The 27,713-nt window shown below is 40.6% G+C and overlaps 1 long non-coding RNA gene across 3 annotated transcripts in view; it reads left to right on the forward strand.

Moving 5' to 3' along the window:
• LOC148186825 (uncharacterized) overlaps nt 1-27,713 on the forward strand; it is a 61,436-nt gene that overhangs the window by 9,880 nt on the left and 23,843 nt on the right. Inside the window, exons 3-4 of one of the 3 annotated variants that reach the window (XR_015779057.1) lie at nt 5,473-5,586; nt 15,918-16,034. This is a non-coding gene — a long non-coding RNA (uncharacterized LOC148186825). Of the gene's footprint in view, nt 1-5,472; nt 5,587-6,114; nt 6,673-15,917; nt 16,035-27,713 lie in introns of those variants that run through there. The other 2 variants (XR_015779058.1, XR_015779056.1) reach the window with 2 other exon arrangements.

A 27,713-nucleotide genomic window follows, 5' to 3' on the forward strand; every position in this document is an offset into this window, starting at 1 on the left:
CGTGATGCTGTCAGATAGCATAAAAATAAAATGTTTTTCTAACCTTAAAAATACATATAAGGGAAAGTACGAAGGGAAAGCTGGATTTTCTGTAACATATACATCAGTCAGCCACAAGACTAAAACCAATGACAGGTGAAGGAGATAACATTGATTATCTTGTTACAATACAGCATCCTTCTGGGAAACCTTAGTTCCTGGCATTCATGTGGACGCCACTTGACATGCATCATCCAACCAAACATCGTTGTAGGGTTGCCATGTGCTGTTGTTGCCAGACATAACCACGTGCAGCGTCATCCAACCTTGTGCATTTGTCAGAATCACCGTAGTGGCATCCTGGAACATCAGCAGCAGAAGTAAAAGATTATGTTAGATGAGATTTGATTCGATTTACTTCATTGATCCAAAAGGAAATTGACTCACAGTAAAAAATAATTACACAAGATAATAAAAACAAGTTAAAAAACAACAGATAAAAATAACAAACAGGTTAAAAATTAAAAATTCAGGATACCTAACTTGTAATATATAGAGGCAGAAATCCACTGACAAAGCAGCAACATACGATGAGTTGGGATGGGAACATGTTGATTATGAAGCATGCTGGGAGAGGAGCTTAACAAAGAGAGGGGAGAACTGCAGGAGGAAGGTGCATTTTCAAATTCTGCCTTCTGTCCGTGTGTTCCAGAAAACTGCGTACCCCAGCTGTAACAGCATATAGCACATTACATGCACCTTTAAGTGTTCACCAGAGGAGCTTCTGCTTTAGCTCTGAGCAAAACTTTTCCAAACAATCTAACATAATGACAGACAAATCGAAGTTAACCAACGTCGGCGTGCAGCAACAACAGGACCAACAGGTGTTTGTATTTCGGAGGGAATTCAAGCCAGAGGAGAATGAGGCAATCAGTTACCATGGCGATAGTAGAGGAGGAGGGGGAGGAGGGGACCGTTCTGCAGAACACTTTCGTTTGGAGAGTGTCACTTACAGGCTTTGATGATGATAAGGGTTGCTGCTGGGGTAAACAACATCAGAGCTTTAAAATACTGAGAGAATTGGGCACTCCAGAGGATCAGGTTGCTCTCGCTAACAGATTTTACTTCTCCTCCTTCTTCTTACTTTACCCCCCAACAACATCTGCCTGTCAGTCTTTATCGCCACACACACATCACCGATCAGGCCGGGCTACCTGCTACTCTCTCCCAGCAGGTGTACTAAGCAGCAAAGATCACCGTAACCATGGCAACACTCTGACACAGACTTCCATCTGTGTGCAGGGTGGGCATTCGGTCAAAAAAAAAAAGTACTGTCAATGGCCTGTTTGTAAAGGGGAAAAAAGGTGTCAGAGTGTTTATCCGATGCTCTTTTTGGAGACTGTGACGTCCTCCGGGGTTCGTTAATGCGTCACACAGTGAACGGATGTCACACCGCCACTGGATAGATGTCATCAAGCATGCTCCAGTGAGCGATTTTCTCAGTTTCCACAGGAGTGAGAGAGGCAGGGAGGATTGGGAGGAGTGATGGAGTGAAAAACCGGCGAGGCAACAATCACAATGGCAGGCAGCGAAGCTTTTGAAGCCCATTGAAATGGCAGATAAAGAAAGGGGAGTGTAGAGAGGGCAATGAGAAGAGAAGAGGCAAAAAAAAAAAAAGGAAAAGCAGTGATGAGATAACACTCCTGGTAAAAGCAGAGTGGGAGGATGATCCAGAGCAAGACGAGGAGAAGTGATGAGTTAAGAAAGGAATACGGAGAGAACTGCAATGGAGATGCGGGCAAAGTGAGAAGGGTGTGTGTGTGTTTGTGTGTAAGAAAACGACAGCTGAAAGAGTATGTGTGTGAGAGAGAAAGAGATGAGAGTAAGAGCAGGAGGGAGGGTGAGGGAGAGATGAGAGCAGTGGAGGATGTTGAGCTGAAATCTTAACTAACAGAAGCGCTGGCACCACACTGAGAAGAAGAACTGAAACCAGACATCAGGGCTTTAGGCTAATTAAGAAAAGAAAGAAGTCTTAAGTGTGTGTGAGTGTGTGAATTAGTGTGTGTGTGTATTTGCCGCCATGTGCATGCCAATGTGGATGTAGTTGTGCATGTGTTTGGGTTCAAAAAGGAAGCAAAGTCGAGGTGTTCAGGTGCGAGTTGTCGTGCTGTAACAATATGTTACCTCATAAGACAACTTACCGTCTCATTTTGCGTCCTCTCTTCCATATTTAGCTATCTGACGCACATCTTCGTCATATGTCAAACCGCTGTCTCTCTTTGTGTGTGTCTCCGTATCTGCGGGTGTTTTTTTTTACCGGCTTAATTACCAAAAGATATCCATCTGTTAGTGAAATGAGCTTCAGGGATCAGGCAGCAAAACAATATTGTCTCCTTGTTAGTTGGGTCATAGTGTTGATTACTATTCAACGTGACTGAACTGCAGTTAGGCTTCAGTAATATCGTGTGACACTTTGTAAACATGATCCATATGTTTTCAAAGTGTACTTGACAGAAAGTAGACAGTTTTTCCTTGTTTTTAATGGATTTGACCATCATTTCTACTGGGGAGGATATTTATTTACTAACTTTATCTCGGGACCAATGATTGATAACTTTTGCCTCATTTCTGCTGCTTGGTATGACTCACTTTAACCCTTTGAAACCTGTGCAAATTGACTTGATTTCTTTCAAAAACATGGCAAGAGGGCAATGAGCAACTTAAGAGTAATGATCTGTAAATTAGCATAGAAATTAGTAAATAATAATTGAGAATTGGTGTTGAATATTGGTCTGTTCAACCAAGCTTGAGGTTTAACTCTTTTGAAACCTGATCAAATGATTCTTGATTTCTTCCACAAACATGAAAAGAAGGCAAAAAGCAATCTAACAAGAAATGTCCCAAAAACAAGCAAGAAAATAACCTGAAAGTAGCAAGAAAAAAAAGGAAATAAAAGGAACCTGGAAAAAGTCCTGGAAAGTGATAAAATAAAATAAAAATACATGGTTCATAATCTAATTGTAAATATATATTTATAATAATAAAAAATATAAGTAATTTGATTTTTTTTAGGTTTATGTCATTTTCTTGTCACATGTTGCAATTTTTTGTGCAATTTTTGTGGGACTTTCCTTGCTAAGTTGCTGATTGGCTTTTTTTCCCATTTTTTTTGAAAGCAATAAAGTTTCAGATCTTTAACACATCTGAACGCTGTTTCAAGAAAACTGATGTCGATTAAGGTTTCATAGGGTTAAAGCCCTAACAAGGACTGGCAGTGGTTGAAACATGTTGGCTAATCTAATATGGAGTGTGTGAATTTCCGTCCTGTTTTTCCAAGCTTGAGGTTTGTCCGTGTTTTTTACTTGAGTGATTGTCTGACTGCTTGTGTTTCTCGCCCTTTGAGATGCCCTTCAAGCAGTGTTGTCTCATGCGCACATTTCAGTAAAATAACTGATAGGAATCATGACAAAAAATAAGAAAAAATAGGAAAAACTCCCTGAACTTTCTTTTATCATTTCATTTGATTGATTGTCTGGTAAATATAAACAGTGTTAAAGAGCATCTTCACACTTCATTGATATTTAAATCGTGTCCTTAAAGTTTTATTCCTACTTTTAAAAATTTTAATTCTGGTTGATGTAACAATACTCGTGGTTACTGGTAATAGCGCGCAGTATTTAACCAGGTCGCTGAACACTTGCGGAACAACAACCTACTTCACTCCTTTCAGTCTGGCTTCAGGTGTGACCATTCCACTGAGACTGCACTCCTGTCAGTCACTGAGTCACTGAGACTGGCTGGAGCTGCTGGTCAATCCTCTGTCCTACTGCTGCTGGACCTGTCTGCTGCCTTTGACACGGTGAACCATCAAATCCTCCTCTCCACACTCTCTGAGCTCGGCATCTCAGGTTCTGTCCTATGGTGGTTCAAGTCCTACCTCACAGGCAGATCCTTCAGAGTGTCATGGCGAGGAGAGGTGTCTAGGTCACATGGCCTATCGACAGGGGTTCCTCAGGGGTCGGTGCTTGGTCCCCTACTCTTCTCTCTGTAAACCCCCCCACTCGGTGCAGTGATCCGCTCCCATGGTTTCTCCTACCACTGCTATGCCGATGACACTCAGCTCTTCCTCTCCTTTCCACCTGATGACAGAACGGTCTCAGCTCAGATATCAGCGTGTCTGGCTGATATCTCCACATGGATGAAGGAACGCCACCTACAGCTAAATCTGTCTAAGACCAAACTCATGGTCTTTCCAGCTTGTCCATCTGTTCAGCCTCGGATCAGTGTCCAACTTGACTCGAGCCTACTTGTGCCCACAAACTCAGCCAGAAACCTGGGTGTCATGATTGATGACCAGCTGACCTTTAAGGTTCATGTGGCCTCAGTTTCTCGGTCTTGTCGTTATGCCCTCTACAACATCAGGAAGATCAGACCCTTCCTGACCCAACAGGCCACACAGCTTCTGGTTCAGGCTCTTGTGATCTCACGCATTGACTACTGCAACTTTCTTCTGGCAGGCTCCCTGCATGCTCATTCAAACCTCTTCAGATGATCCAGAATGCAGCAGCACGTCTGGTCTTCAACCAGCCCAAAACAGCACATGTCACCCCGCTGCTAATTTCTCTTCACTGGCTTCCAGTGGCAGCCAGAATCAAATTCAAAGCACTTCTCTTGGCTTACAAAACAATCACAAGAACTGCTCCAGCCTACCTGGAATCCCTGATCCAGGTCTACTCTCCTTCTCGCCCACTACGCTCTGCATGCGAAAGACGCCTGGTGCTTCCAGCCCAGCACGGCTCTAAATCTCTAGCCAGACTCTTCTCTTCTGTTGTTCCCAAATGGTGGAACAAACTTCCAAACTCTGTGCGTTCTGCTGAGTCCCTTTCTTCTTTTAAGAGACAATTGAAAACTCAATTGTTCCGAGAACACCTAGGCACTTAACCTGACTCTTCTCCTCTTTGCCATTTGGGGTAGAGTAAGTCAGATGGTCCAAAACCCAGCACCTAATGATTATCTAGCACTGACAAAGTTGTGTGATGATGTATGTTGATTGTCATCCTAAGTAGTGATACTGAGATTGTTGAATCTCAGATGGTGAGATCGCTACTGGTTATTACTTTGGTTTCCAAAAATAAAAAAATAAAAAAAAAAGGGGGGGGGGGGTGCTGTGCTGTGCGGCACTTCCTCTGCCACTAGACGGCAATACTTGTGACCAATCACACCTGAAGCACTTTTTGCACTTACTAAGGGTTTTTTCCTTAAGTCTAAATTCTTGCTTGTGTTGTACGTCGCTTTGGATAAAAGCGTCTGCTAAATGAAATTGTAGAATTGTAGAATTGTAGCATAAAGTGCAGTTTAGCACTACAGCAAACGCTCCTTGAGAAAAATAGGCTAAAACAGAAGAGCAGCTGGTGTATCAGTTTACAGCTCACGCAAACTAACTTTTTGTGGCTTCTTTAATTAATTTATTTATTTATGTATTTATTGTGACAGGACAAATAGTCATGAAATGTGGGAGAGAAGCAGGAAGATGCGCAGACAAGGGCTGCAGGTCTGACTTCAATCCGGGCCACTGCTAAGGACTACATGACGAACACAATCTACCAGGTGAGCTAAAGCTACTGGCACCACAAGTTCATGTTGTTTTGATAAATAAGAGATTCAAAGAAAGACGCACATCCCTTAATGGGTGCTGGATCCTAGATAAACGCTCTTCTTTATACTTATAAGTCTGAGGAAGAGCATTTTGGCTTGAAACGTCACTTATTTTTGCAGAATAAAATCCTTTGAGGGGAGCTCCCCGGTGTGCGGACCTCTATTTTTTCACGTTTTGATAAATAAGTCAATAATAAATACAACTGAAAACTGGCTGCATTCTGTAAAATTAAGGCAAAATGCAAAACAAACAAAAAACAACAACCAAAAACATATTATAAATGTACTGTATAAAATATACTGTATGTGTACATAGCAGATGCAAAGATTACTGACATTTAGACCCAGTTTAAGAAATGCTTGATCCTACATTTGCTACAGCCACTCAGTAATATCTTTTCCATGTGATTGGTTGTTCCTTTTCACATGACATGTAGTATGCACTGCTGTGTTCCGAAAGTCAAACTCTGTTTATTTCAGGGCGCAGGCATCACACCCTGAAAAACAGGCACTCTGGAGCGTGTCCCGATGGTGTCGTTCTGGTTTTTGAGTACGTCTGCTGAAATTGAAAACAATAGATCTGAGAGCGCAAAAAAGGCAGCATATGTAAACTTGCATTCTTTCGAAAGGCCAGCAGGAGGCAGCTCCACTAGTTGCAGGTCTAATTGCATGGAGGTCAATGAGAAATTAACCTCTGAATCCGTCAGCTGTTGGTCTGAAGACGATACATTTTTAAGGGCAACAGCCAATATCTCAGGGTCACCCGTGTAGCCCGCAGATATTTGAGCCAAGATAGCCACTTCCATGTCTGCATCATTTTCAGCTAATCTCTACAAACCAATATCCAAATTTGAATGCAGATATAGTTTTTTTAAATGCTTGAGAAAAAAATCCCTGCCACTTACTGATATGCAGACATTTGTATGTGGAGACTGGAGCCCAAATAAGTTTAATTCGAATCTAGAGTCTCTCAATCTCACTGAAAAGCCCAATAGGTTGGACCAGGTTTGGGCCGAAAATATGCTCTGATTGGCTTGATCAGGTAGGGCACGGGCTGTGCAAAAACAAAAAAATCATTTCCTTTTTTAAGATTTTTTTTTTTTAAGATAATCAAAGAAATAAAAAATTGAGCACTCTGCGCTTGATGTATTTATCATTTATCCAAAATGTAAATCCAACTTATATTATAGATAGTATATTTTTATTTATTGATTGATTGATATCATCTCCCATTTCAACACTGGTCCATTTTCTGCTGGGGACAGGCGTTGCTTGCATCACCACACAGCCGGTGTGTCCCAGTGGTTTGAAGCCAACAGCCTCTTTTTGCAGGGGTCAGACTTGGATGGGCTCAGGCTCAGTATTTTATGTCATGATCTTGCATGGGCCAGCTTTGGGCTTCAGCTCACTCTGGTCAGTTTGGTTGGGGATGTATTTTTTTTGGCGCGTTGAGAACTCTGTTCACAGCTGCTCTAAACTGAGTTTGATGTTTAAAATTGGAGTTGTTTCTCTTTTAGAGCTCAGCATCCTGCAGCAGTCAGTGTGAGTTTAGATGTCAGTCCTGTAGCTCTTTCACTTCAGAGCTTTTAGCTTGTTGTCTCTGAGGCCACCGGAGAGTTGCTGTTGATTCAGTTTTGCTGGTGTCCTCTCACCACTCTACACCTCTTCTTGAACACCTGTACTCATTCTGTCAGCATTTCTGTGTCTGAGTCAGCGTCGGTGTCACCGTCTGGGTCATCATGACCGCTCGGTCCTCGCGTCAGTGACATCAGTGTTTGTGCTCCATCTGTCCTTGCCCGGCTGACTGAGCATGTCTGTCTGTGTCCTGTTGATTCCACAAGTCTGAGCATGACTCCAGGCAGTGTGGCTGTCATAAGTGTCACAGTCACCATCATGGTCATTTTCAGTGACACTAATGTCCTCCCACCATCCTAATGTCTCACAGAAGTTGTTGACTTCATGTTTTTCATCTCTTGGAGCATTTACAGGCAAAAACAGGAGGATTTAATTTCAGTTTCTTAGAACTAAAAGGGTTTATGTGGGTTTTTGTTTAACTTTTCACAAGATTTTCTCACTTTCATGAACTAATCATAATTATCTTTTGGTAATAATGATGCTGTCACATAATCACACAAACCATTTTATCTTCTACATGACCGCGAGGCTCATTATTTCCATTAGTTTACCAGTTTCCACCAAAATATACTTTTTTTTTTTTTTTTAGAGCAGTTTGGTTTACTTCGACTCAGGTTAAAGGGAGACTGAGCTATGCAGGAATTACACAAGGTCCCCAAATTCCATTTACAAATATGAATTATAAAAGTAATTATTGTACCACCCTAAAAGGTGGAACACAACAGAGACGTGATGAAAACGTTACTCAAACATGTCAGGTTTGTCAATATCCAAATGTAGTGCAATTTTTAACCAAATTACTGGGAAATTAGCAAAAGAAAATGCATGCCTCCTTCCTCCACTGTTAGGCAAGTATAGGAGCACATTACCTTCAACTGGGTGCCATCAGACCACTGAAGAAGAAGATGTAATTAAAAAAGTGCCATTCATACTTGATATGACAGAAAAGCATGTCGAAAACACGATGGGAAAATGGCATTTAAGTAAGCATTCAAGTATTAACTTGAGTAAGGTTACAGTCTCCGCATCACTACACAGATATGATGTTTTTGTCGATCATCATGTTTCCTTTCATCAGTCTAGAGTTGCAGAGTGTTGGAGATGTCAGCCATAGAGATGTCTGCCATCTCTCCAATTTGATGGCATTTGGCTTGTGGAGCTCAAAGCGCCATAAAAAAATTAAATAAAGAATTGAACAACTCCAGAAACTACAGACCTGGTGTAAGCAGTTTCATGTTGGCACTATTTTCTTTCTGGTGTAGAACACACAAAATTGATTCTAAATGTAACTGCTCACAAAGTATGTGGATTACCTTCAGTAACCAGGTTATAAACTCTGAAAAGAGACATTACTGTCGAGTTTTTCAAATGTATGTTTTTGGTGCTTTGGGCACCACAAGCTGAGTGCCATTCTCCATTATATTGAAGAGGTGGCAGGCATCTCTAGGGCCGATATCTCCAGCACTCAGCAACTCACACCATAACAATCTAGATTGATAAATAGCACTACAGGCAAGAAGAAAAATGACTATTCTTGATTTGGGGATGAACTATACCTGTAACACCAGACTGTAAAGCAGAGTTGCAGAGAATGCAAAAGTGCACTGACACACCCTGACATATGCTTTTTAGGGTGTGTTGTGTCACTTTTTAAAGATTTCTTCAAGGTAGAGACAAAATGAACACATGCAAATGTAAAATGCATTAACAGAAGTTTTTTTTGGAAAAGGATGCGCAACACAAAACAGTATGAAACCAAGTTACTACAGTGGTTACAGTTCATGTCACATGAAAGAAATAGCATGTATGGCTGTGATTAGCCTCTAGTAAATACTTGTTAGACTCCTAAGCTCGTGCTTAGATAACACTAATATTTTCATGGTATTGAATTGTGATATTCTCCTGTACACTCATTAAAATGATGTCTGTGGCTGCAACTCTGAAGAGAATTTAAAATGCTAAGTACAGCATTTTAGTAAAAATTTAAAAAAAACAACAATTTGCTTCATCATCATTTCCTATTCTGCTTTTAAATGAATCCCCAAGATTCAAGTTCTCTATTTTTATGTGCTGTGAATCACTATGTCTGCATATTTGTCTCAGAAATTGCATAAATTCTATTGTAAAATTAACTGTAAACCTACTATTAGTGTGTCTTTATAGATACAGGTGTTTTTCTCAGCCACCGGTGGTGCTGCTGACTTACAGTCCCTACACCCTTTACAGCTTCGTGGTAGCACACTGAATTATAAGATACCCCCCTATAAATCGATGCATGTTCACATTTCAAGCTTAATCTCCACCAGCCGTCAATCAATGGGCTCAAATAGAATCAGCCCGCCTGATTGCAGCGAAGCCGGGGCCTCAGTTCCAGAGGGAGCTGCAACCAATCAAAAGAGAGTGTTGCCCTCAAATGATTCAAACATGAGCGGATCAAAACTAAATTTTTCCCCAAATCCAATCCAATACCCGTGAAAAATGAGAGCAAGAAAAAGATCTGCTGTTTCTTGTTTTGGTTTCTTAGGCAAATAGGGTGTCGATTAAGTTTGAAATCACTAATTGAGTTCAGCCAGATTAATTCAGCTCTCCGGTGACTAATTAAGTTGACATCTGCGGCGGTTTGTGTACTTGCTAATTCATCCCCTCAACAAAACACTTCCTTTTTTCTTGTGGTGAAGCTCTTCCCAATACTCCAATAGTCAATGAAAAAGTTCAGTAATGAATGACACACTTACCTGCAGAGTAGAAGTCTCCTTTTCTTTTTCTCTCTGTTTGCAAAGCACTAAAAGGCGCTGCAAGAAGATTATTTGTCTGATTACAACCTGATTGAGCCCACGCCTCACTCTTTATACACAATCAGCACTGCAATGGACACAATAATGTCAAAGATTTCTATCAATTTACTCATACCATCTCATTGCCATAGCAACTAAATACAAAAACAACCCAGATTGTCTCATACTTTGTGCACCAATTTCACTGATTGTGGAAAATAAGAAGGCAAAATGCAAGTAAACAGCAATTCCATTTTCAATTTATGGAAGAAGGACGTTTTTTTATGAGCAACAAAGGCAGACTCAGTACACAACGGTACTGTAATAAGCCTCTCTTGGGGGCACTCACTACTTGAGTTTTTCTGCATGTTTGAAAAGCCCCTTTAATCTTTGAAACCAATGCACACTGTTTTGGTCTCCATCAAATGAGCCACAGCATGCTTTTTGCCTTGGCAGCACTAAGGCACAGTCCTGTTTCTCTTTTTTTCCCCACCCCCTGGTTTTCCAGTGCCCCTTTGCCCCTCAGAGCAGAGTTACAAGGAGTAGTGGTTGAAATTGTCCTGTATTAAATGGGACAACACTAGATGCTCCCAACACTCCCAATGCCAAAAGCCATCTTTTGCATATGCATGTTATGCATTTTAATTTAATTTTTTTATACACCTTACCATCTGCCTCTTTTGCCTAATCCTAACCAGCATGTGCTTTTGTTGATGTCCCTGCATTGGTTGCCATGTGCTTCTGTTGCCTAAACATAACCATGTGAAGCCTAATCCCGTAATCCCACCATGTGGTTGTGTTGACATTGTGATAGTGACATCCTGGGTGGTCAACAGCGACGCAGAATGATGCCTAGAGCATATTAGGTAGTCCACTGCAAAGTGTTAATATGTGACAACTTGGGATGAGAAGGTGTTAATATTATGTATTTTGGAATTATCACAGTGACATTTGCCATTTATCTGATGGAGATAATGTATTGGTACTCGCGATTTGTTCACGCCTTAAGCTTCATGCTATTAATTGATCAAACAAGTCATCAAATAAAAAGAACACTGCTTTATTACTAGGCTACAAGCGGGCACTGTTGGGGACTTCAGGACTGTCTCACTAGATTTAGAGACTTTTTTTACCCTTTTGATGACTTGTAAAAAGCAATTATAGCGACAAAATAAGCAACATAATCAGCTATCAGAGAAAAGAGAGAAATATCTTGTCTTGTTCATGCCCATGAATGCTACTTGAGTAATTGTAGTCCTTGGCTCTTCTGCCATTAGCCTGGTGTCCCTCCCTCTCTCTCCTCTTGCAACATGCAGTAGGTGTGGGCAGTGGGTGATTTGTTACATTTTAACAGGGGGGATGGTGACCTGCTCCACATTTAACAACATTTATACAGGAAGTACTCAATTCTGATAGATATTTGCATGTTTCAGAATGACCTTCTTGACATTTAATTACGTTAATACAGGTAGTAGTCCATTCTTATAGATATTTGTGCCTTTTAGAATGACCTACTCCACATGACAGAATGACCTACTTTACCTCTAGCTACATTTATACAGGAAGTAGGCCTTTCTGATAGATATTTGTACCTGACAGAATGACCTACTCCACCTGACAGAATGACGTACTCCACATTTAATTACATTCATACGATCTGCTCTGTGTAGCGCCAGCATCTGATTAAGCTCTGGGGCGGCAGCGTGTCCACAGCATCTGATTTTTTAAAACGCACTGTAGTTTTGACAGTTGCGGTCACTACAGGCTAATTTTGGCAGGTTAACAAGGAGGAGAGAAAACGCTGCTAGTTCAGTAGTAGTTAGTTTCTCTAGTTAGGTTGATGCACTCACCAGGTTGAAGCACGAGAAACTGGTGCAATACAGGATAAGCTCCAGCGCTTTCATGCCATTCAATTCCTCCAATTAATGTGCAATGTTGTTACCATTATGCAAATTAGATGTCATGTGGTGACTTTAAGCGGCATTTGGAGATAGTGCTAGCTACTTTCATTGGCAAAGAGTGTAATACACTGCTAGCAGTGCTCTGTAGGCTAATGTTAGCAACCCATGCTCTTACTCTGCTCGTCTGCACTGATATTAGAGACGTGAAAACAACTGTAGCGACTTTGCTGTTTGTTAAATTTTGGGCTTCATATGCAATCAAAGGAAATATTTCAAAATGCGGGATTATCATGCACCAAGTAGTTATAACAAAATAACATTAGATGGCTTGCTAGTTAGCTACAGAGACGTCAGCATACTAACAGCATTTTTGTGTTACACTTGTTTAAAAGAAAAGGACCACAATGTATTCAATACACTGAAGCAGAAAATACATTTGACTGGTTAGACATGTCGGTCGATGGGTTAATGTTGCTTTTCTTCAGTTTACTGCACTGCGTGCCAACTGGGTCTGTTGGGAGTCATTTGATAGCTTGTGGTGCTGCTTATTTGGTGATTTTTTTCATGTCTTTATTAAACAAGGACCATGCATGAAAAAACATTAATCTCAAAATGAGAAAAGATGATTTATGCCAGATTTAGTTATTAGCTAGTTTCCATCTGCAGTCCCTGGGCAGGTACAAACAGAACAAATATCTAACACTAAAAAACACTTATACTAAAACTAAAAACGCCATCCTAACCCGCCACGGTTGTTGTAGAAACATTGTGTAAACCGTCTAGTCTCCCTCCAGCTCATCCCAGTGACTCAGGTGTTAATGTGTGACGGCCTATTGAAAGTGAAATTAATTGAAACTGACGTCCCTTCTTCTGACAAAGGTTTAAAAGTGCTTAAGAGTATATGTGTGTTTATTTGTGTATATGTGTGGTGGGTTGGAGCAAAAACAGAAGTATCAAAGTAAAAATGACAGGCCTGTGATATTTTCAGTGTGTGAAACAATGTCTCTGATATGTGTGAATATATGATGAAAAGTGTGTGCTACAAGTGTGTGTATGTTTGTGTGGGCGTGTGTGTACGTTTTCCAAGTGGATTTTTAGCAAATGTATTCTCAAGACTTGGCTGGCTGAAAGGATGATGACTGTAATCAAGCAGGTGCCTTTCCATCACACGAGCTCAAATGCTGCGATGACATTTCTAAAGGTGCAATGCTAGATGGAATATTAAAACCTCGTGTCACGCCAACTCTTTTAATGGCTTGTCTTTGTGCCTTAAAAGCCGCTTGACATTTCCTATCAGGGTCCCCGGCTGTTTGGTTTGGCTCTATTTTTTTTTAAAGTTTTGCTAAAGTTTAATCCATTGCTTTGGATTTTGTAATGTGCTTTATCTGTATTCGTGTCTCTCTTTTTTTTATTTCGTCAAGTGGTTTTGATAAAACAAAATAAGCTCCAACCAAGCGAGAATGGTGCGAATCAGAGCTTTGATCAAGCCAAAAACTCAAGCCCAACCCTTCATAAAATGGTATAGTCGTGGGCGGATAATGAGACAATGGGCCCCTGGGCACAGATATGCAAAGGCCCCACCACCTCTTTTACAAAGGAGGAAGATAAACTGCATTTGTGGTGGTTTTGGCCTCTTTTTTGTTTTGCATGTCTTTGTAGTCATGCATCTTTTTGTGAACATTTTGCCTCTCCTCATCATTATTATCTTGTCTCTTTGAGGTTATTTTGTGTACTTTTTTGGTCATTATGTGTCTTTTTTGTTATCATTTTGTGTGTCGTTACAGTTTGCATCTCCTTTGCATTGTGGTCATTTTGAGTCTCTTCCTAGTCTATACAGTCTCTACATTTTGCAGGTGAAGGTTTGGGGGGGGGGTTGGCTGACACTTTGGGTTCCTGGGCCGCTAGGCAGGTCCACTAATCCATCAGTGGGCATAGTTTCTGTCAAAGCCCGACCCGAGCCTGAACAATATAAGCAGTTCTCGGCCTGAAAACCCAAACTTCCACTGTAAAAGATATGTATCTTCATGCTGAAGTCAACTTAACCTTTTTCAGTGGGTTAAGACATTTGTGGCATGAGGTGCAATTGACCTATTTTGGAATGAGGGAATGTTGGACGGAGAAAACAAAAAGTCAAAGTGAAACTAAAAACGTTTGTTAATTCATATAGATATAGGGAAATTAGTGTGTACCTGACACACTTAAAGCCCGGGGGGAATGTTTAGAAATTACAGCCTTACTCAAATCTTGCAGGTTGGTTTAGGCCCAATTAGGTTGTGGTAGAGTCAAAGCTCTGGTGCACATTTTTCTCTGAAGTTGTTTTTCCTACACCTAGTTTTGTTGCCTAAAGCCACGAAGTTTAACAGCTTATTGGTGAATGGTATTTTATATTATTTTGGTGACGTACATATAAGTCATTTTGGAAGTCAGAGGAAATTGACCTGCTTGTTGTTTAGTTATAAAAGACCACTGGACAGAGAAACTTAAAAGGAAACTAAAACCCCAAATCAATTGATTCAGGTCTAACACCTGACATTTGAGTGCAAAGTGTTTGAATTCTACACAGTGTGTTATAAATAGTTACTGCCCTCTAAAGATTGAAACTGGCTATTGCAACTGAATTTTGCTATTCACTGATCCTTATACGAGAGTATGTTTTCATCCCCACCCCCCCACGATTGATTTTAGTTTGTGTGTGTGTGCAGGGAACAGGGATGTGCCGTGGATCAAGAGGTGGCACCATAGACTGTATATAAAGATGGACAGCATGACAGTTTCCCCAAAGTGCAGCTATTCAATCTCGATCGCCCCCTGGTGTCTGACAGCAGTACAGGTCCCAAGGCCTGCCCCTCCATGTTCGTGAATGGGACATGGGCCAAACTAAACACTCAAAGTACACATGACATATAATTTTTTTCCAAAGATGTTTTCGGTCACTGAAGGCAGTTCTCATCACCCTGATGTTTGTTCAAGTGTTTGTTTTTATGATAAGTTTGGTTTTAATGAGTAATTATATCATACAAGAGGGTTTTTTTCTGCCATGATTGACAGCTGCGACAGCCAATCTTTGCACTCGCATTCAGTGAAGCTGCTCATGATTGGTTGGATGGACATTTTGGTGGGTACTCCTGCACCGCGGATATCGCTACTGTGCAGACGTGGGTTCTCAATGACATCACCCTTGTAAGATGACAACAGCCGTATCCTGAATATTTTAACCTCACTTAGCGGGGATAAGTAGGGCGTGTTGTCAGTCTTTATCTATAGGCAGCTGACCTGGTGCTGCTTACCCGCCACCCAGCCCTTCCCATTTATGATACCTTTTTCACATTCCAGGGAGGAGGCACTCAAGTCAGAAGTGGGGGGTTTAGGTACTCATTAAGCATTTGTTAATTCATACAAAAATGGGGGATATTAGTGCTTACCCAACCTGGTTCAAGAATGTTGAGAAATTACAGCCTGCCCTGACCCAAAAAGAGTCAAAGCTCATTACACATTGCACATTATTTTTCCTCAGAAGTTAGGAGAGGTTGTGTAATGAGTTAGGACAATAAAACATTGTTTGATTGATTTATTGGCTGACAAGGGATGTGTTTAAGAAGAAGATTAGAGAAAGGGAAGGGGAAGTGTGTGTGTGTGTGTGTGTGTGTGTGTGTGTGTGTGTGTGTGTGTGTGTGCGTGTAGTAGGTAGGTCAGCATCTCTCCATTACTCTATCAGCTTGTTGACTGAAATGGAGCAGGACAGCCCCTCAAAATACTGTTTGTTCTCTCTCTTGTTCTCCTATACACACACACACACACACACACACACACACACAAACTCAATCCTGCTGACCTGGTAAGATCAGGGGTAACAGCATACCTGCCTGCAAAAACTAAAACCCCACGAGTATTTTCATACAGGGAGTAACCATCATGTCTTGTCACACCATGCTGCCTTATTGCTCTTGTTCGACTCCTTTCTTTCCCCCTGCAGTCGCTGCTGTCCTCCTCCGTCCTCCCTCCATCTTTCTTTCTCATCCTGAAGCTCTTTGTGATGCTGAGGCTCATCCAGGCTCCGGAGACGTGCCTGGAATCGATTGTCTGATTAATACAGGAGACAAACACAATTAAAAATTGATTTGTGGCTCATTATTGACCAATGTGAATAATTAAACAAGGTCTCACGGCCATGCATGAAAGTGTGTGTTTTGGTGTGCGTGGCCGTGTGTGTATGGACTGCATATTCAGAATTTGTTGAGACCATATACTGCTCTATAGCAAGTGGCCTCCAGTTTTTATACACACACATTGACTTTAAATCTTTAGTGTTAAATGAACTCTGTCTGTTTGGAGGTGTATAAACACCAGCAGCGTCTTAGATTCGTCACTGTTGATGAGTGTTGATTTTTCAGTGACATTCAATTAGGTGCTCAAAATGTTGATTGTTTTACGCTCTTAAATCCGACGTGGCTTCGGGACAAGAGCTCCATTTTATCTAATGTCAAGTGTTAATTTCACACCGTGCTTGTTAGAAGTTCATTTAATGCTGAAGGATTTATTTGAATTTTGAGGAGTGATTCTGAGAGTTGTGTGTGTGTGTGTGTGTGTGTGTATGTGTGTGTGTGTGTGTGTGTGTGTTGACAGGGGATGTTTACAGGATGGATTGCTTTGTCCATTAAGTCATTACACTGGATACTGTATCTCTCTGGTCTCATTTACAGACAAAATGTTGGAATTTTGACACGTTGCTCCCGCAGTGAAGAAAAACAAAATACACTGACGGCCAAATTGGGATCATTCTGAATTCACCATGGTGCTGAAAACACTTCGCTGGTGCAATTTTCGACAAATTTAAAGACACAATGCATTTTGTTCTGTCACTTACAAAATAGACTGCAAGTGAATACAACATTGTCATTAAAAGACATAGATCTAAATTTGAAACTGCACTAAATCCTGCAATTTAAGCCTGACTGTAAACTTTATACACACTTTTTTTGTAACTCAAAAAGGTTGTAAGCATCATTTGTAATTTGACAAAAGGTGTCTGTATGCCCACAACTGGTGTGATCTTGGCTCTCATTTTCTTATGCAGCCTTAACATCATTACACGTTCAGTCATCATCAACTCAACAACTCGTGTGCCATTTCTGGTCGGAAATGTGAAATATCGCATTGGTACAATTAGTATAGATAATTAAGGAGAACAGAAATGTTCTGCTTGTACTTGAAGCTGTAGTTGGTAACTTTCTTGAAAATATTTTTATGCCTCTGCACCGATGATAGCCAAGGCCAGAGGCATTATGTTTGACGGGTGTCTGTCCGTTCGTCCGTCTGGGGCACCAACTGGCACATTTTTGTGAACGCAATATGTCAACAGCACCTCAGGAATTTGTCCAAATTTTCCACAAACATTATATGTTTGTATATACAAACACATATATTTAAGTGGTTGACGTCAAAGGTCACAGTGACCTTGCATGCGTCTCATTCTTGTGAACGCAATATCTAAAGGACACCTTGAGAGAATGTATTCAAATATGAAAATAAAGTTCACCTGGACTCTAGAATGAGCTGATGAGAATGTGGTCAAGGTCAAGGTCACGGTGACCTCATACAACATGTTTTTGGCCGTAGCTCAAAAACATGTTGTATGTCCACCTTAAAACTGATTGTTTAGAGCTGTGCTGATTGTATAGATCGTCTGTGTGTGAATCACCCATGTTTTGGATGCAAACCTGACTGGTGTGCAGAGGCATATAAGTGAGTGGCGGTATATCTAGTTTGGCGTATTTGCTGAAACTGTCACTATATCCAGATAGTAGTGCATGAGACAGATAATCTGAAAAAATGTCTTCTTGTAGTGCTTCTATTGGCATTTGCTAAAATTTGAAGCAGCTCTAAAACAACAAGTTGGAGCCGAGGAGTCAGTCAGTGCTCATGGACAGCGGTCAAACTGTCAAAATAGGCAGCTCTGATCAAATATGAATTAAGATTTTTTTTACTGCACTGTCTCTTCCTGGTCTTAAATGTTTTTCAAAACATACCTTACATAGTGGATACGTTAAAACTTTGTTTCTTAACGTTTCAGCAATGCTGTGGTCAACGTGTGGTTAGGTTTAAGATAAAGATAAAGAGGGCAGCCCGTTCTCATCCTGAACTCGTAAAATAGCACCGCTTTTTCAGTCCTTTGGGCGTAAGAGTGCGATGACAAGAGGCACTTTTGGCATGCACATGAAATGCTGCTGGACATCGTCACATGAGAACACGGCAGCGCATCAACCAGTTGCGGTGTTATTATTTGCTGGCAGACGGCATCTGCTGCGTCCACCCAATGCAGGCACGTGTGGCGTCACTTTAGAACGCAGCCGGACAGACGTGTCACCTGCGCATGAAACTCAATAGGACAGCGTTTAAAACGCTGCCGGTATCAATTTCATTGTAAGGAGTGTGAGGGCGCCTACAGGTGGGCAGCATGGGAGGTGGATGGATCAATCAAATTAATTAAATTTATGTTTACTTTATATCTAATTGTTAAATCATATATATTTAATTTTGTAAAGTTGCAACTTAAATATGACAAGTTTAATTAAACAGTCTTTCCAAAATTTAGAAACCCCTGTAAACCAAGTTTATTGTGCTATATATCTGCATGGTGCCGGTTGCAAACTTGTCATATTTGTATTTTCTTAAACATGTTAAGAAGACTGAACTGACAGATCTCCTAACATCATCATTAGCAAAAGCCTCTTCATCATGATCAAGTTAAGTCGGACTAACTTGGTTTACTGAAGTTGCTAACGCTTAGAAAGAACAAAATGATATCACTTGTCATTTTTGAGTGGCAACAACTTCATAAAATTAAGTAAATACAGCTAAAGTTTAACTAAAACATACTAATTAGATATAAAGTAAGCATAAATTAAGGTTAATGCTGTCTTTACTTTTTCAGGACAATCAGTTTCTCATATTATTTTAAGTAAGAGACACTTTTCAGGTTTTACAGTGAACAAATAAAACGTACAAATGTAACGTATTCAAGGTTTTCAGTCAGAAATGTACAATGCCAACATTTTCCTCTGGCAACTGACTGTGCTCGCTGAAAGTTTGCTTGTGCTTCCCCAGCCGTGCTTAAGACAAACCAGGTCTTCATCCATCTATCTCACCTCACTGTCGCTTCTGACATTTTCCACATCTAAGCACCCGCCTCCTCACCATTACCCATCATTGTGTTGTCATTGCCTCCACCATCCTATTATGTACAAATGGAGGAGAGGGTCTGACAGTTTGTCAGGCCAGAGAAGATAAGATGGCCATTTAGCAGGCGTTTGCTCTCCTATCGTCTGTCGAGATTTAATTATACTGTTAGCTCTCCTCCCAAGAAAGGCTTTGAAGTCACTATGTCAGGAGAGCGCAGCGACTAAATGTGATCTGCTTTACCGGCAAGTGTACAGTGTTGGAGCTGTGGGGAGATTTAGAGGGGATTTTGGAGTTGCAGTTTTAATCTTGAAATTAATAACCACGTGTAATTTCAGCATTGAGCCAAATTAAAAGTGCCCCATCATATTTAGACCTTGATTTAATATGAATTCACATAATTACAGCTCATTCTGTGTAGAGAGGAGCACCGCTGCAGAGCCTAAATGCAGCATTCCCATCAGGACAGTACAGTGTGTAAAACATGCACTGCAGTCACAGCTGCAGGCAGAAGAGGAGTGACCCTTGTAAAATGTGATGGTACAATGTAGTCAGCAGGGTGGGGGTGTTGTGTAATGAGCAGGGAGACTATCCCTCAAACCAAGGCCCTAAGCTCTGGTAGACATCCAGCCCCACTGAAGAGTCCTTGAGCAAATCACTGAATCTCGACTGAAAAGAGATTTTCCTTGAGGAGGATTAATATTCATTATTATGGCTAGAGCATCCTTTTCAATCAAGAGGAAACACAACAAGCATGATTACACTTACCAGGAGATCCTGTGCGTGATTTTCTCGGGATAAACACACTTACAATATTTTTGCCTGGCACCACGATTATATGTTATGCGAGGGAAATAGATGTAAATTCACAAAATTGAGTTGTCCGCTCCTTTTAACAGCAGAGATGAACTTTGGCTTTCTATCAGGTGCCCTTTCTCTCCCTCACCCTCTTTTCTTGTATCTATTGTTTCATTAGACCCGATCTATTGTTGCATTTTGCTCTTTTGGGCCTCGCTCCTTTTTCTTTCCCTATCAGTTGTTTGCCAGGCGGTGAGTCTGTGAAAGCTGTCTGATTTATAGTAGCGTAGAGAGCCATGCTGGACAGGAGTCTTCCTCTTGGTATTCAGTAAATGTGTGTGTGTGTCTCTGAGACAGAGTCGGAGAGAAATCAGGAAGGAGGAGGGTCAGTGTGTTTTGGTGTACACAAGTTAAGAGGAAAGGGTACTACATCTTGGATTTATGACTAAAAACAGGGATTTGTTTGTGTCTCAATTATTTATTTTCATCTGTCTCTGGCATGGCCATATGCTTTTAAGACAGTCACAGTTTTATTGTTGTCTTCCAAGCAATCCACTTTTTGTGTTTGCATGAGTTTATATGCAATGCATGTAAAGTTTAAATTAAAACCGATCGAATGCATCACATTTAGCCAAGTTTTAAATTATATCGTAGAACAGGCCCGTTTCTAGACTGCTTTGAATGGGGGGGGGCAGTCAGAGATGACGGTGTGTAATATGAGTTTTTTTTATGCTTTGACCAAAGTGTTTCATGTTTTTATCTAAAGCTAATGAGTGTTGTTTTTTTTAGGGTTTCAGGATATTTAGGGCTTAGCTGTGACCTCAGTAGGGGGGTCTGGCTGGATCGCCCCCTGTGAAGATTTTTTGATAAACAAGCTCTAATTTGATGCTTTTTTATGCACCCTAGCACCTTATTTATAGTCAGAATACACACTATTGACTAGAGTTGTATTTATGTGAACAGTGTCGGAATATAACTGAGTAATCTACTCAAGTACTGTACCTAAGTACAATTTTAAGGTTCATATACTTGAGTATTTCCATTTTATGCTAGTGTGTAGGCTACTTCTGCTTCTTTTCATTTCACTTTTTACTCCACTACATTAATGTGACGGCTTTAGTTACGTAGAATCAGCCCAGTCGGCAGAGGAAAATATTGGAATTGTGTTTCTGCAAACCACAGATATGTTTCATTTGCATGTGTCATATCTTTGAAAGTGAGGTAGTAGATGAGCTGACATTGTGAGGTGGAGATGATGGTGGATGGTGTGACAAGTAGACGAGATGCCTGCCAAGCTGCAGACCGCTGTTTAAGACAAACAAATAGCAACACTGGTTGTTTTTTAGTGAGTCATGGCTGTTTCCAGCAGCTTTTTAGTCAACAAACATGGGTGTTTTTTAGCAACCTGTCACTGTATTTCCACTAGGAAAAGTGCAGAGAAAAGCGATTGGTTTTTACAGAGCCATCACTACATTTTTAGTGGGATAGTCCCATGAGAAGTGTTTGTTCCTCACTGAGACATCCTTGCCTTTTCTGCCGGGACATTGTCACAAAAAACGGTCGTTTTTTACAGAGACATGGCTGCATTTTCTGTTGGGATAATGCCACCAAAAGGGGGTATTTCAAGCCAAAACGTAATCTTTTTGTAACCAGAATCAAGAAGTTTGTATGCATAAACCTAAAGAAACGTCAAATTTCAGTTTATTTGCTACATAAGAACAAATGTAATGTACTTGCAGTTTGCAGAGATGTACAATGCCAACATGTATTCATTTATTCAATTGAGTTGTATAGATAAAACCTTGCTCTGACAAGCTACGGTATGGTAAAGCCACCTTTGCCAACATATCAATCTTTGGTGTCAAATTCAAAATGTTTTCATAATAATATGTTTTGCTCTATTAGATGATGGTTCAGCACACAGGTAGCCGGTTTTCCGGTTATCTGTTAGCAAAAACAAGAACAATTGTCCAGTTGAAACAACGGTTCAGACCGGTCAGACAGACTGTGGTTTTTAGGAATAATCCCCTTTAGACTACAACTGCTTTGCTATGGAATTTGAATTTGACAAAATGAAGGATTGCACGGGATTAAGATCGCATACCGACCTCCGAAATTAGCAGAAATTACTAAAGGTGTAGTCCTGTACAAACAGAGCTTAATGTGATAATTTAAAGTGACAACTATAACTAAAACTCTCTAGAACTCAAAACTCACTTTTGAATCAATTTTTCAGAGGGAACTTTTACAGAAAACAGACAAAAGAAGAAGAGACAGACATAGTGAGGAACGATATCTGATATATGTCACCGTCAATCAGACTTATAATCCTTCAGTTCACACAAGAGGCTCTGCATTAATCATCCAGATACATTTATGTGTCTGCAGGTTACTTCACACCTCTAATTATGTCTCATTGTTTGTGTCTGTTTATGCAAGTGCTTGCATGTTAAATACTGTAAATTGTGCATCCTGCATGTTGGCCTACTTCTTTGAGTTTTATCTTTTAACATTTGGTGACATTTTGTGCTGAAGGTTTTTGGGAGATGATTCGGAGATTTTCAGCTCTCTAACTGCCACTCCTCAGTCCTCTCTACCATTATTTAAGTCCAAATATTTTCTGTTTCTTCTATGCACACTAATTGGGATACAAATGCACAAGTCATGCCTGTCTGTCTACCTGCCTGCCTGTCTCCACTGTCTGTCAGCCGATCCTGCCTCCCCTCTCGTTCTCTCTCTGTTTCCAACATTTTCTCACAGTGATATAAAGGAACCAAAAGGTGCTAGGTTGCTAAGGTAACCAGTCTTCCTATCATTCCAGGATCTATCACAAGAGTGCTCGACAAGCCGGTTTGAGGTTGAAATCCATTTGAGCTGGGAAAAATGCGTCATGCTCAAGGCAAAAAATCCTGGAGGAGTTTTAAATGTAAAAAAAAAAGTATTTTTTCTCAGCATAGCACTGTTTTCAAAGTCACATGTTTAAAATTGTGCGTCATATAAGTCTGCTCTATGTTAGTAATTCTCTGTGTTTGTAAAATAGTCAGGATTATACTCAGGTGTGATCAAATATTTTAACAAATTCGCATTAAATATGAAGATATAAAAACAACATTTTCTTACTCTGGTTCTAATTGTCCAAGTTTTGTGTTTCTCCCTCTGAAAATTCTAGTGATTCCAACACAATTCAAATGAAATATCAATGCTTACATAATTTAAAAAAAGAAAACAAGTTAAGGAATTGTTTGATAGTTTGGGAGCTATAAATTCTTACACTTTATTTTTCTGAAAGGTAGAGGCAAAATTGGCATTACTCTTGTAAGTTTGGAGCTAGAGCCAGGAGGTGGTTAGAGTAGCTTAGTATCAAGACTGAAAGCAAGGGGAAACAGCTCACCTGCCTGCCTCCAAAGTTAAAAAATGAGCCGCCAATTCGAGTGTTTTTAATTGACCTTTAGCTGCATCTCCCGGTGGCATTTTAGCTGCCAGTCCATTCTCATACTGAAGCTGCCAATTACCATTGCTTTAGCTGAGAATTCAGTGTAAGATGCCAACACCAAAAGCCACCTCTTGTGGCACCACCGGATGGTCAGACAGCACCTGTTGCGGCAGCATGATACGTTGACAGGCAGCATCAGTTGAGAACGTGGCTGGACAGAACCTGTCATGTCCGTGTGATATGCTGCTGGACTGCGTCACATGGAAATGCTGCCCTTAACAATGTTAGGAGGACGAAGTTCCCAATAGGGCGGCTGGGTAGTGGATGGATCCAATAAACCAAGCACTTTCATCCGGGCATCCGGTGTTTGCTTTCCATCTAAATGTGATGTTTTTTTTCTACACCTTTATTCTACAATCGTACCGCACCTTACGTCCAGGCATTGATTGCAGCATCCCAGAGAGTCAACAGCAAATGCAAAAGGATACCTAGAGCATAATATGTAGACGTGGAAGTCCACTGCAACGCGGCAATATGCGATGACTTGGGATGAAAATGTGTTGAAGGTACTGTTTTGGGTGTTTTTTATCAACCTTTCTTAGCATTTCCCAGCTGCATTTGAGCTACCATTTTGGGTGTTTTTTTCTGATCATTTGTGTAGTCTCTCAGTGACGTTTAGCTGCCAATCTTAATGTTTTTACTGTCCCTTTGTGGCATTTTTCAGTGGCATTTGGGCTGCCGATCCCAGGTGTTTTAACCAAGTCCTATTAGGGTTTCTCAGCGGCGTTTGAGCCATTGATCCCTGGTGTTTTAACTAACCCTTTGAAACTTTTCCCAACAGTGTTTGAGTCACCAAACCCAAGTGTTTATACTAACCCTCTGTTGTGTTTCCCAGGGGCAGTTTAGCCCCCAATCTCTGGTGATTTACAAACTGTGCAGAGTTTTTCAGCAGCAATTGAACCACTGATCCAGGTGTTGTTTTTTAAACCTTTATGGCATTTCCCAGCAGCAAATGAACCATTGATTTGGGGTGTTTTCACCAACCCTTTACAGCGTTTCCCAGCAGCATTTTAGCCACTGAACTTGGCTGTTTTGTAACCAACCCATCCTTGCTTTTTCGCAGTCAAACATGGTTATTTTTAAGCCATAATGACCTTTTCCTGAACATAACCATGTACTTATTTTTCCTAAATCTAAAAACATACGATGCAGTCAAATTTTCCAGTGATTGGGTCGTCTAACTGCAGGGAGTGTGTATTTTCTGACAAATGGGCTTTCGGAGTAATAGCCGTTTGTTTTTTGGACTACGGGCTGTCTTGCAGTCCGATGGGACATTTTTTTCACTAACGGCCTCAGAATTTTAGGCCATCAAAACAATGTGCAGTCTCCCACCAACTAGCCCAGTGAATATGATGCTTTTGGACTGCCTATTTCATATGGAGGGAAATGTTACTTTCCGTTTGATTGCATTAATTGCTTGAATGACACTTTGGGTCTATGGCAAGGACGAGAGAAAATTAAACAGTCTAGTCAAATTGAAGGTAATCCATGACTGTTGTCAACATTTGTAAGGTTTTATATGATCTCCAGTAAGGGTTTGCAGAGCACAGTACAAGCACACACACACACACACACACACACACACACACACACAAACACACACACACACACACACAGACAAACACACTGACACACAGACACACTAGAGGAAAGTCTGGCCATGGTTAGGAGTTAATCAACCTGTTAATTGCCCCTCCGTGACAGGTTGATGTTTTTGTTTTTATCTCTCTCTCTCCTTCCTTCATCCTCTCTTCCTCTAAGATCCTGCTGTGGTAAAAATCGGACCCAATCAGTCATTCGCAGAAGCAATTAACTGCAATTGGCCGGGGCTGGATGGGAATTGTGCTCCATCACAGTGTGTGTGTGTGTCTGTGAGTGAAAGTGTGTGAGCTCTAGTGACTCTCTGTGACTCATTGTTTTCTACAATATTCATTCAGGAAAAGCCATTTGTGGGCTCAAGTTATTGTTGTTAAAGAGACCAGTGGCTAACTGTCAGGTCACAAAGCCTCAGAGTGGATTACTGTTGTGCGTAACTTTGACAGTTTTTTGAGCTTATTATAAAAAGTTAATTTATTATGCAGGCTATAAATGTTACTTAAGCCAAAAGTTCTTTGTGGCAGCTTCTATTAAAGTTTGGGTTTGTTACTTTGAGAAAATCCTTGTTAATGACACCTGAAGCCATAGCAAGTGAAAGCCTGCAGTGACAAACAAAAGACTGACTGTGATTGACTGGTATCATGGTGACAGACTGCTGGAAAATAAATTACAAATATATTTAAAATAACATCATTGTTACTGTATACTGTATCTTCCTATATTTCATTTGCATCATTGGCTCCATGATACCAAGTCGCTTGCTTTCTGCAACATACTTTATCAGCAGATTGTATAAAGCAACCGATGGTAGATCCATGCAGTGTAACTTTGCAGTTAGCTGGCTAACCTTGGCATGGGTTACGGTTAGCTTGTTCACTGCCCAGCTAGCTGGAACTTAGCTGCGCTGCATGGATCTGGCGTTGATTGCTTCGTAGCTGATGAAGTAATTTGCAAACCAGCCCCCAGGGTCTGGATGAATTAGCTGGTGTCATTCACTTAATACATTATGTTGCTATTTTTGCTGGCTAGCAATTCCCCTGTGTTAGAAAGCATGCCGATGTTGGCTAACATTCCTCAGCTAGAAATCACAATATATGCCACGTTAGTGTCTTTCTGCAATTTTTTAGTGAATTTTTATGGTTAAGGTGAAGCTCTCGCTGTCTGCAATGGAAGCACAAGAAAGTGTTGCACTGTGGTATAAGCACCATAGCTCTCATGCCATTTAAATGTTTTGTTGAGGATTTTTCTGTTGAATCTAATTCTGCAAAGGTTTAATAATTCTATCTATGTGCAATAAATGTACAAATCAAGCAGCGACTTTGAGCAACTTTTGAAGGTAGTGCTAGCTACTTTCACTGGAAAAGAGTTGTCAACACTGCCTTGCACTTTGGCTTCATTATGAAGGTAGCTCTGGAGAAAGCCCTTCAGTCAGTGGTTGTAATAACTAGAACCTCAGCAGTAAATGAAAGTCCATCTCTGAGCTGCCACCTTGTAATGTAAACACAGCAAGTCATGCCCCCCAGAACAGCGCTGGGCTTTGAATGCAATTATGTACAGTGGGCAAAAGTGGAACTACAGCATCCAGGTGCCAAAGAAGACTTTTTCCCATAGACTTACATTGTAAAAGAGAGATCTGTAAATCATTGGATACCTTTTTTTTGTGTCACCGCCTCTGCAAAATGACTTGTTATGCCATCAAAATTTTATCCATTCAGTCTGTCAGCCACACAGTTAAATAATTTTATCCAAATTTAAGTTAGCAGAGTGCTAAAGTGGAAGTTAGCCGTTCAGCAGGCAGAGGTTAACCCTCTGGCCATGCTCAGATGTAATAACTCTCTAGTGTGCTTGGTCTTTGGGCTCCACAGTGCAAAAGATCAGGGTAATTTCATAATCACCAGAAGTAAAAAGTGATTGTTAGACTAAAGCAAACTACACAACAGTTGCATCACCAACATTACAAGGCTGTAAAAGCTGTGTTTACCGCAAATGGGCATGATGACATTCTCAAGTGTCATTAGCCACTTGTTAGCAGCTGTCTTTTTTAAGGCACAAAAAAGCTTCAAAGTTTGCAAGTTGTGTTAACCACAGACCTTATTTAAGGGTTTAAACAATATCCCATCCAAAAAAACCCACTGACTTTGAGACGAGGGAACTGGAGGTACTGAAGTCCTAATAGATTTTCAGGTTTTAGGACTCATTACCGAGGTTCTCTTTTTTCATACCCTAGAAATAGAGCTTTTTTGTCTTCATGTGCCATGGACCAGTTCTCATAGGAATGAACGGGGCCAGCCTCCAATGCTGTATCCAGGTTTCTTTATACATCCATGGGACAAGTTTGCCTAGAGCACTTTGTGCCAAAAAGGCTTTTTATGATTAAGGTTAATCATTTCCTATGGATTTTCCTGTAACATCCGGCCCGAGTCCTGCCCACAGAAGTCAATCCACAGGCTGTTATAGGCAAGAGAGAAAGTTGGGGAAATTCTCCACTTTTAAGTAACATTACAAAGTTTTGACCATTGACAATAAAAAAACTGAATAATATACCTGTATGTAAAATGTCACATACAGTACCTTTAAGGTGAAAAATATATGAAATCTAAGATAATATTTGTTTCCTTAGAGCATGCCAAAGGGAAAAATAATAAATTTATTAGTTTCAGGTATTAGATTTAAAGGTGGAACCCATAATGTAGACTGGGGGTTAAA

The sequence above is a fragment of the Plectropomus leopardus genome, chromosome 16 (assembly GCF_026936395.1).
Source record: "Plectropomus leopardus strain MGB_pleo_1.0 chromosome 16, ASM2693639v1, whole genome shotgun sequence".
Classification (NCBI taxonomy): domain Eukaryota; kingdom Metazoa; phylum Chordata; class Actinopteri; order Perciformes; family Serranidae; genus Plectropomus; species Plectropomus leopardus.